Source organism: Scatophagus argus, chromosome 6 (assembly GCF_020382885.2).
Source record: "Scatophagus argus isolate fScaArg1 chromosome 6, fScaArg1.pri, whole genome shotgun sequence".
NCBI lineage: Eukaryota > Metazoa > Chordata > Actinopteri > Scatophagidae > Scatophagus > Scatophagus argus.
In genome coordinates, this window is record NC_058498.1 from 21,547,729 (window position 1) to 21,567,613 (window position 19,885).

A 19,885-nucleotide genomic window follows, 5' to 3' on the forward strand; every position below is an offset into this window, starting at 1 on the left:
GATTCCTCTGGTCAATGTCTAATAACTTACAATAATCCTGGACTGCACACTCCACTTTATCTCCATGGGATTCACGTGATCACACATAGGATAATATATTCTAACATATATTTCAAGAAACATTAATAATACCATCAATATAAAGGTGGAACTACAGGGACAACTGATTCATCATGCTTTTTAAAAGGAGGGATATCAATTTTAGACATGCTGCTGTTATAATAATAAGAAGACAACAAGTATTCTTACTGTGTACATGAATACGCCCAGTTATTAGATCTGGTGCTTTGCTCTGCAAAAACAATACTTAAGTGAACTGCCAAGGATCATTATGGATGTGTGTTATACTATGTAACTGATAAATGAAAGGAGAACAGCCGACTAATTTCATATGAATTCAATAATGAATTTATAATTTTGGGAGCATAAGTTATGATATTCCAGAATTAATCACTTACAGAATAGAAGGAGACATGATGGACTCACTGATGGATGGCGTTTTTGGGTTTTCTGATTTATTTATTTTTTTCTTTTTCATCCTCAGTGGTTTTACTAATGAGAGGCACTGGAGCAGAGCAAATGGGGAAGCCAGCAGAAATCAATCCCATCCTCCTCATATATCCACTTAACAGCAGTGTAGAAGCTTGGCTAGGAGCTGGTATCTTATATCCTCCAACTCCAGTGGAACAGATCCAAAGTGCTACGGTTACATGTTATCTGCCAGTAAACACTGACCCACCTCTGGATGAGGCAGACTGCCATATGGTTTCCTGACATTTCATTTGATTGACCAGTAGACTTAAATCATCATCATCCACACATACCTCTGTGCAGCATACAGTATCCATTTGTGTAGCTGTATTGATTTGTTGATTTGTTGTTTTTAAATATTTGAAAAATTTCACTTTATTTTTCATGTGAGAGAAATGTACTGTTATCGGATCCTCAAAATTGGCAAGCACAGCCTCACTAAGTAAACATAATCTGTCTTTAATTCACAGTTCATCAGATGGGCACCCAGTTCCAATTGTTTACAGAAAGAGTGTGAATTAGGCAGACTAACTGCACGTGTCTGTGCCCTCACTTGGCTTCCATATTTGCAGGATCTGATGCACAGCCACTAATTATGCTAATGATCTCATGTTAATTTATCAACACATCATCCAGCTTACTTAGCTCCAGAGCTGTGCTATAGATGGATAACAGCTAATTTAACACATACTACTGCTAACTCAGTCATGATCTATCTGGAATTAAAATGCCATCATGACTCATCTAGTAAGGTCTAAGGTCTACGTGTACGGAGCTGCATGTGTAAGCAGGATAATGGATAATCCTAAACATAAAGAATGAATTTCATCTGTGTTGTTTGTCTAAACATCTCGTCTTGTACATCTATAGTGTAAGCCTGGCATCACCAAATGATCTGCATAGCCATTTTTCATGTTATCACAATGTATTTTTTGACCTTCGGATGTCATGCCATTTAGTCTCTACTGACTTAACATTGTAAAGGGATGATTTGTTGCAAATGAAGACACTGACATTTTGCCTAGAATATATCAGCTTTAGCTTTAATCCTTGTTGTGCTATTACACAGCATTAAATTATCATGGCATAATGTATACGGGCACTGAATGCATATTTAAGGAGCATTTTCAGGATTATCACTTTTATACAAGTCCGTCGGAAACATTAAAAAGGGAACTTTAGACAGAATTTGCAACCAACTTGCAATTAAAGTTAGTTAGCTACCTAGCTACATGTCACAAAATCTGCAACAGTAAGTTTTCGGCAGCTTTTACGGCCTTTAGATGATAGTCCATCCATCCATTTTCTATACCGCTTATCCGTCAGGGTCGCGGGGGAGCCGGAGCCTATCCCAGCTGACTACGGGCGAGAGGCGGGGTACACCCTGGACTGGTCGCCAGTCAATCGCAGGGCCAACACACAAAGACAAACAACCACTCACACTCACACGCAGGGGCAATTCAGAGTAGCCAATTAACCTAATGTGCATGTTTTTGGTATTGTGGGAGGAAGCTGGAGTACCCGGAGAAAACCCACGCAGGCACAGGGAGAACATGCAAACTCCACATAGAAGGGAAGACCAGGATTCGAACCTGGAACCCTCTTGCTATGAGGCAACAGTGCTGACCACTGCACCACTGTGCCACTTTAGATGATAGTACAATCAGCAATTGCCAACTAAAAATGAGAAGGTCGTTTTTGTCTACCTCTAAACTCGAGGACCCATTTTTATAGAAATTACCACAAATTCTGAGAATGAAATATGAAACAAGACTACATCTACACCCAAATTACAATAATGATTATTGTCAGCATTAGCATTTCCAGGTTGTTTTGCAGAGAAAATGCAGTGAAAGACCTGAACAGTATTAAAAACTGTTGGCAAAAAATTAAACTGTGCATCATAGTCAACATCTGTCAAGTGGGACCGACAGCTCAGCTGACCAAAACATTATATCATGGTCTGGAGGTCACAAAATCAACATTAAGACAGGTTATGGCAACAGTTGTGCCATGCGGTGGGCTACATTGATTTTCAAAATGTGTGACTATTTTTGAAGGTGCAAACCCCTAAAGGTATTTTTATTACTTTTTGACATTGATTAGAAATGAAAATCATCAATAGCCACCATGATTATCTGTTCACACGGCATTCACATTTGTGGTCATGACCGAGAACAGCATTAGGATGGAGAATGTGATGCATCGTCCTACTGCTGACTCATCCTGCTTGACCACTAAGCAACATGAGACAGCACTGCCTGTGCCTCTCAGTCACTGCTGAAAGCTCCAAACCTCAGGGACAGACAGCACGTCCTTATTTCCCCCTCTCACTCAAGTAGTGTCTGGTGCAGAGTGCAGTACGAACAAAATCTGAAGAGACACACTGATTTTGCTTGGATGTATATAAATCAACATAATGATGCACATCAACTTATATTATTGGAATGTCACACCAAAGCATTACAAGAAACATTTACATGTCCTTGAATCAACCATTGCCACCTAGACTGGTCTCATAATCCTACATGGCTGAACTGAGTTTGATATTCAGATACAACTCGAGGTCTGTTTGTGTGAATTTAATTACTGGGGTGGAAGCAGGAAGCTCAGTTACGCTCATGGGTGCAAGAATTCAGCAAATCTTCTGTTAGGCTAAAAAGAAATAAATAATAAGGCAGATTTTTGATTACATTTTAGAATTAACTCTGCATTTCTGAACATTTCCCCCTCGTAAGCTTTTCATCCTCTTTACCATTAATGCTGAACACTAATTTAGAGATCATGATGTGATTGAAATGATTAGTAGCTTCAGTCGCCATGCAAGTAAAATCCAAAGCAAAGGCAGAGCTGACATAGCAAGAATCTCCTGTAATAGAGGTGTGTTCTCGCAGGGCAGCGGGTTTACAGAAATGGTGGCTTATTAAATTTAAAAAGAAAGAACAACATTGAACACAAGAAATCAAGTGGCAATTTAAACTGTCTGGCAACAGGCCAGTAACTAACTTGAAGCAAAATTAATCAACTAATGTAATCTTGTTGTTTGTACACAAAATTGTGTCCTACAATCCACATGAGGAGGTTCAGTGAGTACAAATATGATAAAGGTAGGCGGGAGAGGTCGACTGGTTTGGTATTAAATTACATAACACACAGGATGGTACATATTCGCTTCAGGGGTATGCATGATGCAACAGTTTTGTGTTTGATGAATTCTCTCACAGATTCCAGGCTGTCTGTGCAAATATCTCAGGTTCACATTTAGGCCATTTAGTGTAGCTTTTTCTTCAGTATGTGGCACCCACTGATAATCGACACACTCTAATTGAAGTGGATTACAGGTGCAAGCTCCTCCAGTGCAAATGCTCACATTGAGACAACAGGAGAAAACTGTCCAGCATTCACATCTTCTCAGTGGGCTTGTTTCAGGAACAGCTCATTCAAGTCCTGATCTGCTACTGGACTCAAAAGGGGACTTCAAAATGAACATGTGAACATGATTCTTTTGTTTTACCTTAAGTAGACACGGTTCTGTGGAGGGACGGGATTTTCGTTGCCGTGTGATAATGTCCAGATTAAGAGCCCTGCCGTTAACAACATGACTGATTTTTGATTTGACTTATTTTTTCTGCAAGCGTAGATGAAAAAAAAACAAAACATGTCACTTTTTGTTGTAACATTTAGTTGCCGTGGTTACATACAATATAGGCTTACTCAAATGGTAATTTCAGTTGAGTTGTTCTTCTCTATTGTGTAGCTGCAGTCGGGGTTAGAGAGGACGAATTCATTAGGTTACATAAGGCATTTAAATCTTTAACATCCGAGTACAGCACCGTATGTGAACTTGATGACATCATCTTCCTTTTAGACCTGCAGTTAAACAAAGTCCAAGTGAATAGACATTACCATCTGATGGGGGATTTAATGTCACTTTGGAATAACAAGGTGCTATCTAACATTTTTGTCAAAACTGAGTGATTCCCATATTCTTAATATGTATGTGCTGTAGTGCTGGGGCAGCTCATCTACATAATCAACGTCATTGACTAAAGAAATAAGCCATTTTGCCACACGCCGTAATGCTGATGTGCCAGTCACAGAACAGATTACACCAGAGAGAACGCAGAAGGCAAACTCTTGATTGTCTAAAGTGTTGCGTTATTTTAGATAGAGACCCAACAATGCGGTGCTCCATAAGCTCTGCAATTTGGAAATGGCTTATCACAGCAGACCAACTGCTATGCACAAACACTTGCAGCCAGATCCCTGAGCATGACTGCAACACCAAGAGCACCTTCTGTCCTGTTTCGTTTTTGTCCCGACCCAACCACGATATTTGAGGATTATCAACACGCTGAACATGTTAGTAGTAGTCGTCACTTAATTGATTTTCTAAATGTTTCTTCATCATCCCCTTCTTAAAAGTAATTTCTGCACCACTGCTGTTATGGTAATATAACATTTTACCTTGAGTCATGTAAAGTTGTTATTTGCTCTGCTTTAGATTTTCTTTTTACTTTTAAGAGCATGTATGGAAGTTTTCGACTGCAAAACATATATTTTCCTTCCCCACATGGACGCAAAAATACATTTACTCATGATTATCTATGACTGCATATTCCTCCAGTGTTGTAAGCTATCAATTATGTAGTTACATTGCAGACAGCTTAATAAATAGTAACACAGATAGGGGATTCCTGCGTGGTGGATTTCCAATTATAGCCTTGGTTTTAATGAAGTCTCTACTTGGTGTGCAGCTTCAAAGTTTTTGTGGAGTGTGTTAGCAACATGAGGGCCAATTAACAGAGAGAAGTGAGCACCTGCTGCTGCACAACCTGCACTTTCACCACCAGGACCCTGCTGAGCACAGTCAGCAGACACCTCATCAAGGCATCTCTTAAGAGCTCAAAATGCAATTTAACGGCATATTAAAGGCCCAACACAGTTGGGCTCACGTTAAGCTTTGCCTCCCTCCTGCCATTTGTGAACTATGCATCCATAAAATGAGTTAGTTAAGGATTCTCTCAAATCTACACTCAAACAAACAGAGACTAAAATAACAAATGCGTAACAAATACACTTGAATGAACCTGATAAATCCATACGAGATTTTGCAAACCTGTAGGTAATTGTATTGAATGGGTGTGACTGAAATGAATGTTCTTCCAAATAGAAAATCTCACAGACTTTTAAAGACCTTCAGCATTATCAGAACATTACAAAAAAAATAAATAAAAAAAAAAATAAAGCTGCTTCTGTAAATGGAAAAGTCATGGTATTCACTATTAATCTATGGACAGTGCACACACACACATACAACACACATGCACCCAAACACACACACAGAGTATCATAAGCTACAACTTCTCACTGAGCTCTATAACACTGAATAATAAACCAAGATGTCCATCCTGCCCTGAAGCTGTGTGCCGAGCAGCCAGGTAAATCCACTGCTGGTCACTTGGCAGCAGGCATTATGGGATACCCCTGAGGACTTGGCAGCCAATCAGTGCACGGCTGTGCTTTCTACATGTGCCCAGTTCCCTCTCACAAGGAGGGGGATAAAAATAAAGCGGTGCGCGTCATGCCTTCCTTCGCACGACACCAACGAGCGAAAGAGCTCAGCCCACTGGAGAGAGACACATATCTAATATTTAGCAATGTATGACTGAAAAAGAGAAGAATAAGTGGATATTTATGACTGTCCTTGCTGAGGAAGGAGATCTGGAGAAGATACAGAACAGTGGGAGAGATATGGACCCTTGCATCTGTGTACTTGTTTATTCATAGTCACAGCAGCTGGCACACAGAACCCGACAGGAGAAAGCAAAACAGCAGATGGCCTCCAAATGAATTTCCATCAGTCTAAGTTAACAAATTACACACACATTACCAAATAAAAATTAACTGCTGCCCTCAGAGCAGCAAAAAAACTTTCTGTGATGAAACTTTCTAGTTTCAATTCTACTTAAGATAACTGACAACCATGACCACACATGGATGCATCTGAGGCCAGTTATTTGACAAAACAATTTTGGTTGACATACAGTATAATCAAGGGTCAGGTGTCTGGCTCATGGTTACTTTACAGACAGAATCAGTGTCCTAGCTCACTTCATTCAAAGCCATGCCCCTCATTGTTTATAGCAGTGGAAAAGATTTAAAAATTGTTGTGTCTCAGGATGTACCTCCAGTGAGAGGAAAATCAAGATCTTTTTCATAATGGCTGAATTATGTGTAACACAAACACATCACTGGTTGGAATAACTTGTAACCACGTGCTTTGCTATTATGCATTTTTGTGAATAGAAAGTATAACTATCCAGCTTTGCCCACATGTGTCGTCTAACTGGAAGTAAACTATGGCCTCCTGCCTCTCAGCTTGTAATCTCTATGTTTCATGACATTGTAAGCAGAATAAGGTTGGCCAGGTTTTGTTAAGTGCTAGTGTTCTCCTGCATGGTTATAATTTAGTGGATCTGTTTTTACCTGCCTGCCATGATGGTTTAAATCACTTAAAACAGTTTTCATGATAAAAAAGAAAAAGCTTAATTTTTTTTGAGTGTGCTATTCATGCACACTGCTGCTTAACCCATATACATGCCCCAACACATTTTGAATACTGGATTTATATTTTATATTTCATTTCATTCCTATCATTTTGGGTGGCACGGTGGTGCAGTGGTTAGCACTGTTGCCTCTTAGCAAGAGGGTACCAGGTTCGAATCCCGGTCTGGGCCCTTCTATGTGGAGTTTGCATGTTCTCCCTGTGCCTGTGTGGGTTTTCTTCCTCCCAAAATCATGCACATTAGATTAACTGGCTGCTCTACATTGCCTCTAGGTGTGAGTGTGAGAGTGTGTGGTTTTCTGTCTTTTGTGTCTGCCCTGCGATTGACTGGCGACCAGTCCAGGGTGTACCCCGCCTCTCGCCCGTAGTCAGCTGGGATGGGCTCCAGCTCCCCACGACCCTGACGGATAAGCGGTATAGAAAATGGAAGGATGAATGGATGCTATCATTTTTTTTATTATATGTAGTTAAGATCACTTTATATTACAAGTCAAACATATTCTTCTAATAATAGATCATCCCACAAATAGCTGCACACACACTTGCTCTGTTGTACTCTGCAGGATGAAAGGCAATTAGTTATACACACTTAGCTGCACTTGGGAAGTACAGGCATAGCTTGGTGCTAGGCTAGTACCAACTAAACATGCAACAATTAGTCAATTAATCAATTAGTCAAGAAATTGAGTTGTCAACTATTTTGATTAAAGAAAATACCTGAAATTCTGAATTAAGTAAAAATGCCAAATTTTGGCAGGTTTCATATTCTTAAATGTCATAATGTGCTGCTTTTCTTTGTCATTTGTGATCGGAAATAAAGAGCCTTTGGGTTTTGAACAGTTGATTGGAAACACTGATAAGTACTCTTTGAGAATATACAGAAATTATAGAATAAATTATCAAATAAATTACTGATTAAGTTTGATATATTACTTATTACTGCTCAGTCTGAACTTTTATTGGCAGAGCAGACACTGTTATGTGATGTCAGCACAGTCTCCTCCAAACTCATGATGCTTAGTTAGTTAGCAGTTATTACTGTGTTGGCAGGTTCCTGTCATCCGTGGCTTAATTATCCATCTTGGCTAAATGAATTTGTACTGTGCATATAATCTTTTTTTTTTCTTAGAGAATTCATGCCCCTTAAAATTTTGGGAAGACAAGATTTAGTTTATTTTTTCTTCAAGAAAAAGTGGCAGCAGTGAAGAAGTGAGTTAATAAATGAGCGTCAGTTGCATTTTTACCTGGAAATCTCTGAATAAATAGTATTTCCCTTAATATAAAGTTGGAGATTATTGAGCTTTAAAAAACGCTTTAATGGAGTTTCAAAATAATCCCCTCAAAGTATTTGAATATTTATGTCAAATTGTCAAAACCTGCCCCCCACCCTAATTGCTTTGCAAAGTTTTTTTTTTAGCTATCTTTAACAACATTACAACGCAGACAGTATAACCATCATTTCAAATGCCTTTCAGCATATTTCCATGTGACATGTTTAATAAAGAAGGTTATAACTCATTTACATAAGAAAGCCTGGTCTGTCCACACAGGTGTTTCCACTTAATTACCGGTAGTCTGATTAGGCCTCTCCTTGGGACTGTGTGAGTGCATACAGACTGGACATAACTGACATTACCCTGCACCTGTCAGGGCAGGATGAATTACTAACTTTTCCTCTACTGCCATTGTAAGAGTTGTGACCGTGAAATTTGTTAGAAGTATTCAATCCTCCAGAGAATGAAACTTAAGGTTTAACTTTTCATCTGGCAGCAGCATCCAGACAACACTATTATTTGTCCAGTACTTAAGTGATAAAATGCTTGGAAAACTAATGACATTCGCATCGGAATTAGCTGTGTTTGGGAAACTGCTGCAAACGTTGGCATTTAGCTCAAAGCACTACTATGTCAAAGTACCTGTACAGCATTGCAGAGCTGCTAGCATGGCTGAAGAAGTCAATCTACTGACAATCAATGAATAAACCAAGAAAGTCATGTATTTCAAAGGATCAATCTATTTATTTCTGAAAAATAAATATATATTACAGATTATAAGTCATTTTAGAGTCATGTCTGTTGACATAACAGAACCTGTGCAGCATTAATTGGCTTGTGTCACATAGACTGCACAAAAATTGCAATATGAACCCTTCCCAGGACACGTCCATTTACCAATACCTCTGAATAATGGATGAACATGCTTTCAAACTCAACAAAGGCAGAGTCTCCCGTGCACACATAAAGCACTCAGGAAGCCATTTTAGCTCTTATGTAGTCTAATGAGGCATTTGACGTTACTAAAAGCAATAGCAACAACACACACACGTATACACAGACATACACGTTAAGCACACAATGACATAACCACCAAGGTGTGACACCGGTTGAAATATGTGACTCTTGTGGTGTTTGTGACTGCCCTGGGAAAGGAGACAGAAGTCATATGTCTACTGTGTGAGGCCAGAGGGCTTGAGACAGACCGACCTGACATTTTAATGTTTAAAATCTCAGAAGGTAGAGAGGAGCTGGAGGCTGGAGAAATGAAAACAGCACCTGCCTTGGTTTCCAGTCCACACATACAGGATGTTGTATATTAATATATTTTTAATACTAAATACAATATTATCAGATATACTCGTGTTTTTAGTGTTTAATACATCGGATAAAAATCCTAACAACATTATTAGACTTGAATTAACAGTAGTGAGGTTAACACTAGGAGTAAATCTCATCACAGAATTTGTAAACAGGTGCTGACAAAGTGTTCACTACACTGTTGAATATGCTGCACCAAACTCATTATCTTTCAGGGCAAACGAGCACAAGCACTAAGTCCCAAAGCAATTGCAAAATACATAATATGTGTGATTATTTGCTTAGACTACTCTCTGGCAATTTAATTGATCAGGGGAGGGTTCAGGTCACAATCTGGCTTATCTACTTATCTACTAATAGTTTTGCTGTGGTCAGCACTTCCAATGTTATTTTCCCTAACCCCAGACCAACAGTTTATAAATTATCTGAAATAATAATACAGTTTCTACTTGATATCCCAGACTGTCCAAGTGGCAGAGACTTTAGAGTCCCACAATACTTTTCACACATACGGCTGGGCTGGGAGCCAGCACAATGCTACTGGAGATTTCTGCTGTGAAGAAATATCCAAAAATAACAATTAACAGGTGAAGTATATTATTATTAATTATAAAACCAAGATAAGTATAAAGCCATTTAAACCTTGAGCAAATCTTAACCTCTGTTCCCCTTTTTCAGCATACTTTCAAAGTATCCACATTCTGTAAGGAGGAACCTAATCTGCATTGGACTTTTCTACATGTCTACCTACTCAGGCATTTTCATTGGTTTTTAATTCTCATTTAGATTATTGTATGTGTTAAGTTGCTACTTCTATATCACCAGAGACCAATACCTCCTAATTAAACATTGATACAATAAATGCATCTAATTAGGTTACCTTCATTAATTTTAATTAAAGCCTGTACAATTCTTCATGGATCACCCATCATATTTCCAGCTCAGACTCAGGAGTGACAAGAGTGCCAAGGAACTAGATAATGCATACAATACAATACATTTTTTTGGCGCATACAATCATTAAGTTCATTCTGCTAATAAATTCAGATGAATTAAGTCTGTGTAATAAATTAAGTGGCAACAACATACTCGACAAGAGTGTATAAAAAGACTTACATGAATTTTTTGCTTGTATGGAACATTAATTAAATGTGTGTCAATAGTGCAGGCTGCAACAGTATGGAGAGCTGCTTGTAATGTCCAGTGGCCCAATATACAACAAGACAGTGAGATTAATAACATGTAATTTTTCATGAAAGAAACACAAGCCTCACAGCAAGAGGGTTCTGGGTTCAACTCCGGGTCTAGGGTTTGTATGTTCTCCCTGTACCTGTGTGGGGTTTTTCTCCGGGTTCTCTGGCTTCCTCCCACAATCCCAAAAAGATGCACGGTAGGTTAGCTGGCTACTCTACATTACCTCTAGGTGTGTGTGGGTGTCTGTCTTTGTGTGTGAGCCCTGTGATTGACTGGCAATCAGTCCAGCGTGTACCCCGCCTCTCGTCCAAAGTCAGCTGGGATAGGCTCCAGCCCCCCACGCAAGCCTGATGGTTATGTGCTATAGAAAATGGATGGATGAACAATTGTCTGGGAGTAAATTGTCTACAGACCTGACTACTGAATGCTCTGGCAAATTTGTGTAGTTTGCCTGGGTTTCAGCTCACATAAGCGGAAAATGACTGAGAGTTCGGATTTTATCACAAAAGTTGCTGGTATTTTGTTTAGGCCGCGCTGTGAGAAATGGAATCTACTGTGATCATTTACACCCATTTGTCTACTGTCAGTTAACTGAAATTTCATCACCTTGGTGTCCCTAAGGAGCAGTTCCCTTTGCTGTTAAAGAAATAATGCAGCTACACAGGAATATATTAGGCTAATGTCACCATTACATATATAACCAAAGTTTAGTGGTAACAATGAGGTGGGATTTAGGGCTGTCCTGGACAGAGATGTGTGCAATTAGGTGACTAGTTGTCACTTAAATGTGGCTACTCTCTAGTCAACACCAGAGATACTAACCAGTTATTAAACTAGTTATTATTAGTCTATTAATGTACACGCAGGAGACATTTCTAGGGCTAAATTCTGAACCACTTTGATCCAGTCACCTTCATCCTTTGGATCACTTAGGTAGGAACTGTGACTCAGCTGACAGGTGTTGCTAGATGGAGGAGCACAAATAGATTTCTGGGAGCTTTGCTAGGTGAACACTGCGTTGTTTAATTAGTGAGATGTTTGTCTATGTGGATATTTATGGAGACTGGTTATGGATTCTTTCATGTAACACGTTCAAGAACACTAACGGTGAGCAGCAAATATTCCACCAAAAACAAGAAGCAGAAGTCGGACTGTTTCACTGCTATTAGTCTGATTATTTCACTGTGGCTGTTAAGCGGCGCTACAGCGAACGCATCAGTTATCAGCCTGTCTGTGCAGCCCCTCGGTGGCTTTAAGTTAGCTGCTACAGTTTACATTTGAATCACATGTTGACATTTCAGATGAAATGTCATGTCTTCACATTTAAATGTTGCTTTATAAAAAACAAGCATCCATTACTAATATTGGCAACACCAGTTATCTGTTGCATCTAAGATATTATTAAAGAATATGAAACTGTTTCAAACGGCTCTGATAATGTACATAGTATTTTTTTGGACAATGTTTAGACTAGATGATGAGAATAAGTTTAAACTTCTCACTTAAATGTCAGGAAAAATAGACGTTTGGAATATCCCCTAGTCCTGAATATCACTTTTGGGCTTTAAAGGTTCACAATTACCCACCAATATTAGCACATTTTGGAGTGCCAGTTTTGAGACTACTTAAACGCTGCACTGCCCTCAATTTCTCACAACGTCTGGTTCCTTCAAATACTGGTTAGGAGGTCACTTGCCATGGCAACGGCAGAACCCAACGAGTGGCTGAAACAGCATGAAGCCATTTCTTTAACACGAGGATGCTGAACGATTTGAAATAAACCCAACAACAGAACCTTTAGGCCCTCAAACACTCATGTCTTATAGAAATACACCAACATGGGCATCACATCTTCAAGCCTGGCTGGTACACATTAGTACAAAGTAGGTTTGACATAGCCAGACAAAATCTAAAACTCCTTTGAAAGATAATGAGCATCACAATGGTGATTTTCTTATATCAGGCTCTGCTCCCGTAAAAAAAGGCATTTGGTACTTTTTAGTGTTGTTTATATGAACATAACATTCTCCAGACTGTGTTAAGTGTGCATCAGAAGTTACCATGGTGATCTTGTCGACTTGAAAGAGAGCCGCCTACCAACTGGCTATAAGCTCAGTCCATCCCTCTGTTCTCAGCCAGAGCCAGTAAATATTTTACTTCCGAGTACATTGTGAAACCTGTGGATCAGACTGACTCACACACCAAATAGGCAAGAAGACTTACTTTCAGTCTATTCTAATTCAAAAAACAACTTCATCAAATATCCTTAATCAAATAGTATCTGGCTTCTTGAGAAATACACAAACTGTCAGTTTTTCACTTTAAAGTCAAACAATTCAGTTACATATGCAAATATACCTTTAACTTATTGGTCAAAATGACAGATTGAGACTAAAAATTAAGAAGCATAGTCTAATGTCATTTTGCACAAAAGCTCAGCTGGATAGTTAGCTTTTATATTTCGATTGAACAGTCATGAAAGAAATGCTAACTCAAGGCTGATCTCACAGTAGGAAATTCTAGCTTGTTTACCTTCAGATCTTTGTTCTACAGCAGAAACAAAACAAGCATTGTAACCACTGTACTTGTAATCAAGGCTTGCCTTGCTCCAAGGCTGAACTATTTGGCAGCTCCAGGGGTGTGTGTGGGATAAAGTGCTCATCTACACAGACATCAGTTTCTAAAGAAATGTTCATGTTCCAGGAAGAACAACGGACAAAAAGATTCAAAGGCCTTGGAGATGCCTTCGTGTTCATCAAAGGATGCTGAAAGGATAAGCACTATAAAGGGCTGTGGAAAGACAGAAATACTCAGCATCTGATTAAAAAGAAAAAAACAACAACAACAATGTAACACTTTTAAAAATAGTCATCTCTGAATACACTGACATCATGAGTGGGCCTAGACTGTTGCACCCTCGCAGCATCTCTGCCACCTGCTTCTCTGCTAGTCGTGTGGTAGTGATTCATTTCTTTGTCCAGCGAGTAAGATAAAACATTCCCTACTATGTTAAACTGGAGTGATAAATGTTCAGCTTGCTTCCACCTCATAAATTCCTGCAGGACTTGCCGCATGCTGCTCGCAGAGGAATCTCAATGAGATAATATATAACACTGATGTCTACTGTATTGAACAGTGCTGATTGAAAACATAAACTGACATAATTTTCAGTGATAAATAAATAAAAGCCCACTGAACATTGCATTAATGTATGATGGGACTGCACTCAGGCTAAGGCAGCACCATGATGAGGGCTCATCTGGGGAGCTGGAGAAAGGGTAAACACTGATGGAGACCTGCTGAACTCAGTGAAGTGTCACATCCCATGCTGGGTAAATGACAGCACTCCTCCACAGCGGGGATTTTATTCACAGAGCCGTTCTGTTTGAGCAACTGGGATTATGTTTAAATGGTACTTTGTGTCTCTGTCCCTGAAAAGAACTCACATTAAGCAAGAGCCCAATCTATTTTTATTTAAGAAAATGATTTGCAAATACTCTCTCCAACTGACTGATGGGAGATACTTTAAAAGATCCTGGATGTATTCTTCAACATTTATTCATACAAAGCAGAGTAAGAAGTGGCATTTATTATAAGACCAACAGCCACTCCCTATTATATTCTTGCTTTTTCTAAAACTGTGTCGTCAGATATTGCTTCCAAAATCTTTTCAGTGGCACACAAGCGAGTGGAACTGAATCAGACAGTTTTTCTACATCACTGCATGGGCAGCAGACAGATTTCCTGTTTTATTCTGGGCAGAGCGTAGAAGTGATGCTGTGCCTTCCCATGGGCCTTTGGGAACACGCTCACTCATAGGTGCAGCATATGTATAGAGCTAGTGTCACTCTGCTTGGTATTCCTTGGCTGCAGACCAGCTCCAACAGGACTGAGAGCATTTCTTAATGACTCAGAAAATGTTTCAGTTTTTTAGGCTCCTCAGTTTTTCAAAGCATCTTCAGGGCTGTGCAGTATATAACTATGAAAAGTGTTGCAACAAAGACATGAACCTTAGCAAATGCAGGTTAAAGTTCTGTTCTCTCACCCAAGTTAAGTGCTACAGACAGAGTATATGAGAGCATTTTCTGTGTAAGAATCCTGTGTGGTATTACAGAGACTAGTATTGCTTTCTAATATGGGCTCCAGACAATGAGTTGCCCTTTCACACATGAAGCACACAACAGGAGGGTGTCCATGTCAGACGATTTCTCGCCTCCTGGTTCTACTCTGTTTGGTTAAAGCACAAAGGAGGCAGAACATGATACAAAAAGGTACGCAGAGGAAATTACTGCATATGTTTGTATTCTACCAGTTTAGCGCCAAAAACATCATCAACTCACTCGCTGTGAATTCTTCAGACAATGACTTGCTCTATTCATACATAGGCTCGATCAGACATCACATAGACTTCGTACAGATGACAGGGCTAAATCTGTTTAGCGTCTGGGTGGAATGATTAAGACATTTGCATTTTTACATACAGCTCATCTGGGCAATGTCTAGTCAAGTTCATGGTGCATGTGTGAAAGGATCTTAAAAGTCTGCAGGCATGCAGCATGGTGCGATGCTGCTAGCAATGCTTCAAGCTAAATGATAACAGCAGCATGCCAACATGCTCACAATGACAACATTAACATGCTGATGATAAACAGGCATAAAGCTTGCCATGTTTGATATCATAGTTTAGCATGTTAACTTATACTTAACAACAAACACAAAGTACAGCTTAGGTTGATGGAAATGTGATTAGTAGCACTGTACTGGACACATTATGATCATAAAATTATGCCTCTGGCATGGTTAAAAACAAGTAAAGTGGCTCTACTGTTTAGTATATAAAAATGCCCAGTGTGCCAGGCTAACACACTTGCTGCAATGAGTAATGCATTTTCATCAATTACACCCATTAATGGGCAACTGAACCAATCAATAGCAGATCAAAGCTATCAGGGAGCCGTTTCCCTGAATTCATCAGAGGAGACAAACACTTCGCGGGAAGATGCGATGGGTTTTGAAATAAAAGAGGTGACCAGTTATCTTTAGACTCGGATAGATTATCAGTTGAGCTGCCGCTCAGGGAACGTGAGCTGGACTCCCAGAGGCTTCAATCTTCTCCAAGTCAATATTGACAGCCCGTCTTCAATCCCTAATTCAAGAAAAATCCTACAAGCTGAAGGTGTGGTAACTCTATTTACTCCACAGAACCATACTATAGGATTCATCCTGAGAGAAATATGAGGATGCTGGGACAGCCACACTGCTCCGAAGAGCTGAGGAAGACTGGCAGCAGAGAGAGCTCAACAGAGCCAGTAAGCTCACACATCAGTCCTGTGACCTGCCCCACGCTGCTCTAACACGCCGAGTTCACCTGCTCCACCCACACCTGAGGCTCTATGAACAGCATTACATGCTCTTACACAAGGTTTTGTTTGAACTCATTTTCAGAATATTGTGGTTTTGGTGTTTGGTAGAATTTCTAGACATCTGGCAATTCAGTTGAAATGTGTGTGTGGCATCGTATTATCCTGGTCCATGTACCACACAGCACCAAAACAAACACATGTGGATCATTTGCTGATCATTTCCTAAACCTACTGTGCTACTGAAGCAGTTAAAACATGGATTTGCTCCATTGGTCTTTATTTCAACCTTCAAATTGTCACACAAACATCATACTTTGTTCTGTGTCTGTATGAGAACTATTGCTTAGATGACTACTGACTCTGTGTTACCATAAATCCTTTGTCATTTCCCTAAGATGCTGCATAGAGCTAGAACAGAAATGTTATAACAAAGACAAGTAAAGTAACCTAGATGATAAAGCACAGCAGTGTTCTCAACATGTTTCACCTGCAACTCATCACTTTGTTTTGGTTACTGTGAGGTAGTGAGTGCAGGCTGGGTGTTATCTACACATCACAACCCAGAAGCAGCTTTCAGACATCACTTTCAACTCAAACTTGCTTATGCTCGGCCACAGCTTCACATATTGCCAAATGCACATACATCCAATATAAACTGAAAGTTGATTTGCTGCACTACCTGGTGTACTAAGTACAAAAAGACTGGAAAATTCCAGTCCTTATACAATTTCTGTATAAATAGCTGAATCATATTTATGACTGCATATGTGAGCAAATATGTATCTATATCTGCAATCTGAGGTTTCACAGCCACAGTGAGGAAATGTGTCAGCTGTTCCCTGCCTGGGCAAGCCAAAACTCAGGGTTTTGTTTGCCCCAAAAGCTGCACCCTGGAGACACAGTGACTGATGCATTAGAAAACCAACTAAACCCTACTTTGAGGCATGCCGGTCCAGTGATTCAGCAGTATTTTGAAGCCAGCTCTCATTTGTGTGCGATGGTAATCTCTGTGCAGTGAAAGATGGCATTTTGATTCAGCGAGCAAAATCTCATGGCAGCCATGCGGATGCACCTACCAAATGTATTCCCATCTGTTTGTCTGATGTGAAATGAAGCATGCAGCAGGGGATTACCTCCAAACAATTAGCTTTTACAAAGTGCCGTGCAGAGTTGCTCCTTTGAAAATGTGCGTATGGCAAAAGAGCTACGACCCAATGAATGCAGAGCGATCATCTGAGGTGTTCTAACAATGACCTGGTAAATTGCTCTGAGGCTGGTACTTGCAAAAGGCCATTTCTGTCAGCAGCGTGGGCACACAGACTTGGAAACAGCTGATTGGTCTACTCAAAGCCTTCAGCTTTGTCAAGAAAATCTTTAGCCAGTCTCCTTTGTACAGTGAGTGTAGAAACCACCCAAAGAAGTATGCAGGAGGAGAGACTTCCTGACAGCTCATTTAACATACTGGCTGCTTCCACCCACTTAATCTGGAGCTCCCACCTCTCTGACGTTAGCTGATTCTTTTATGAAAAACAGAACATCATGCCATATTTCCCTTTATAGACACATTTTTCAGACACTTCCACCATTACGAGCCTCTACTGTACACAGGAATCATCAACCTAGAAAGAACAAATGGTCCTTTCACTGCAGCCTCCATAGTCATGCCCCGGTTCCTGACATACTTGAGTCAAGTCGTGTACATTAATAAATGATAGTGGCAGAGCTGACAGGAATCACGCCCGCCTGGGCACCAGCTGCAATTATAGCAGACATGTCAAAGAGACACAGCTCCACCGGAGACGACCCAATCAAACAAGAGGATGGTGCTGCTGCTGCTGTCTGGATGAGCACTGGTTGACAAATAAAGTCCCTTTGCAATGATAACAGGCACAGACTTCACTCCTTCAGACTGGCTGGGATGCTGGATTACAGACCTATGGGGTCTTCAGTTCACCAAGCTCAATCCATTTTACCACATAAGATACAAAACAAGGCCAGCCCAGCACGATACCTTCTAAAATGCTACAAACCTCAAGATTTGGCCAAAAACATTAGATTATCCTGCTGATAAAACTTTACAGCAGTTACTGTAATTACCATGCAGTGATGATATCAGCACTTAATTAGGGGAAATGCTGATTCTGTGATCCTGTGATACATATCATTAGAACAAAGCATAAAGGCACTCTATAACCTGTGTGGCATAGAACAGATCTGAACAGGACAAACAGAAAGAGCTTAACAGATGTCCTTCTCAGGTTTTTGCCAAGAGAAAAATATATATATATCCCACAAAATATATATTTTTTTCCCCTCTACTTATCTATCAAGATTATTTTGGTGTGAGTTGCTGAAGTTTGGATATATCAGCTATAGATGTCAGCCTAGGAACTATTTACTTTCTACCATATTACAGTGCAGAGGGAGGCGTTTTTTTTTGTTTGTTTGTTTTTCTATGTTTTGAGTACTGTAAGTCAAGTATCATCTAGTTCCATTCAATTCAAGAGAAGGTGAACATGTCTCCAAGCAGATATTGCCTAAACTCTGCAACTCACATCAAAACAATCAAGATGGACGGAAAAATATGTATTTTTGATTTTGGGGTAAACTGTCCCTTTAAGACCAGATTTAAATAAGCAATGAGTGAAAGCAAAAATAACACAAGTTGTACCTTTATGGAATTTAATTACTAAGTGGGTTTCGTTGCTTATAATGAGAAATGATTCACTGATGAGAAATGTTCCTCATTCATAGTTCAGGCCTACTGTCAGATACAACCAACTTATGTTCATATCACACACGTTTGAAATTATTCAAAATATTACAAAGAGAGTCATGTGGCCAACCTAAAAGGAACCATACATCTTTACAAACTCTGCTTGTCTAAATGATAATAAAAAAAGATGACTATTCGTATTTGAAGTATCAATCAATAGGGCTTTCAAGAGCCTGAAGTGAATATATACATCAAACATAAGTGCTCAAAAGTAGTAAGACAATCAGATCAGAATTTATTCTTCTCTGCAGGATGTATAAATCCTTTAAAATACTTTCACTGAATAAGAAATTATTCATAATGTCAAACCATTAGGTCAGGTTCGTTAGTGAGTACAGGTCACTCCCTGATTTTATGTTTGTGCTGCCAAATCCCATTTGACTTGTAGCTTAGCATTTAATATCATAAAACTGCCCAAGAGTAAAGCCAACCAACAGGCTTATGTTTGTATATGATTATTTATATATATACTGTAGCTAATTTACTTTAATTTAGAGATACAAACACTGCGAACAGATAGGCAGAGATTGTCAGGTTTTATAGATTACAAAGAGTAATCTGAAGCATCATATCTAACCTTTTAATGCCAAACAAACCCGTCAGTGCATTGAAATCCATCTTATGATGATTACATTCCTCAAAGATTACTAATTGATTGTTTTTTTATTAACTGACTCTTGTCACATCTGTTAAACTGTTAAAAGCAACGTCTTCAGATGTCTTGTTTTGTGTAACGGACAGTAGAAATCCAATGATATTCAACTTGCAATGATATGAAATCAAAAAAGGAACAATCCTCTAAGTAGAGAAGCTGAAACACGATGATTTTTTGACCAAGTTATGATTAATCAGTTATGGA

At 39.4% G+C, this 19,885-nt stretch overlaps 1 protein-coding gene across 2 annotated transcripts in view; it reads right to left on the bottom strand.

Moving 5' to 3' along the window:
- rab6ba (RAB6B, member RAS oncogene family a) overlaps positions 1-19,885 on the bottom strand; it is a 49,013-nt gene that overhangs the window by 27,653 nt on the left and 1,475 nt on the right. The window lies entirely within an intron of this gene.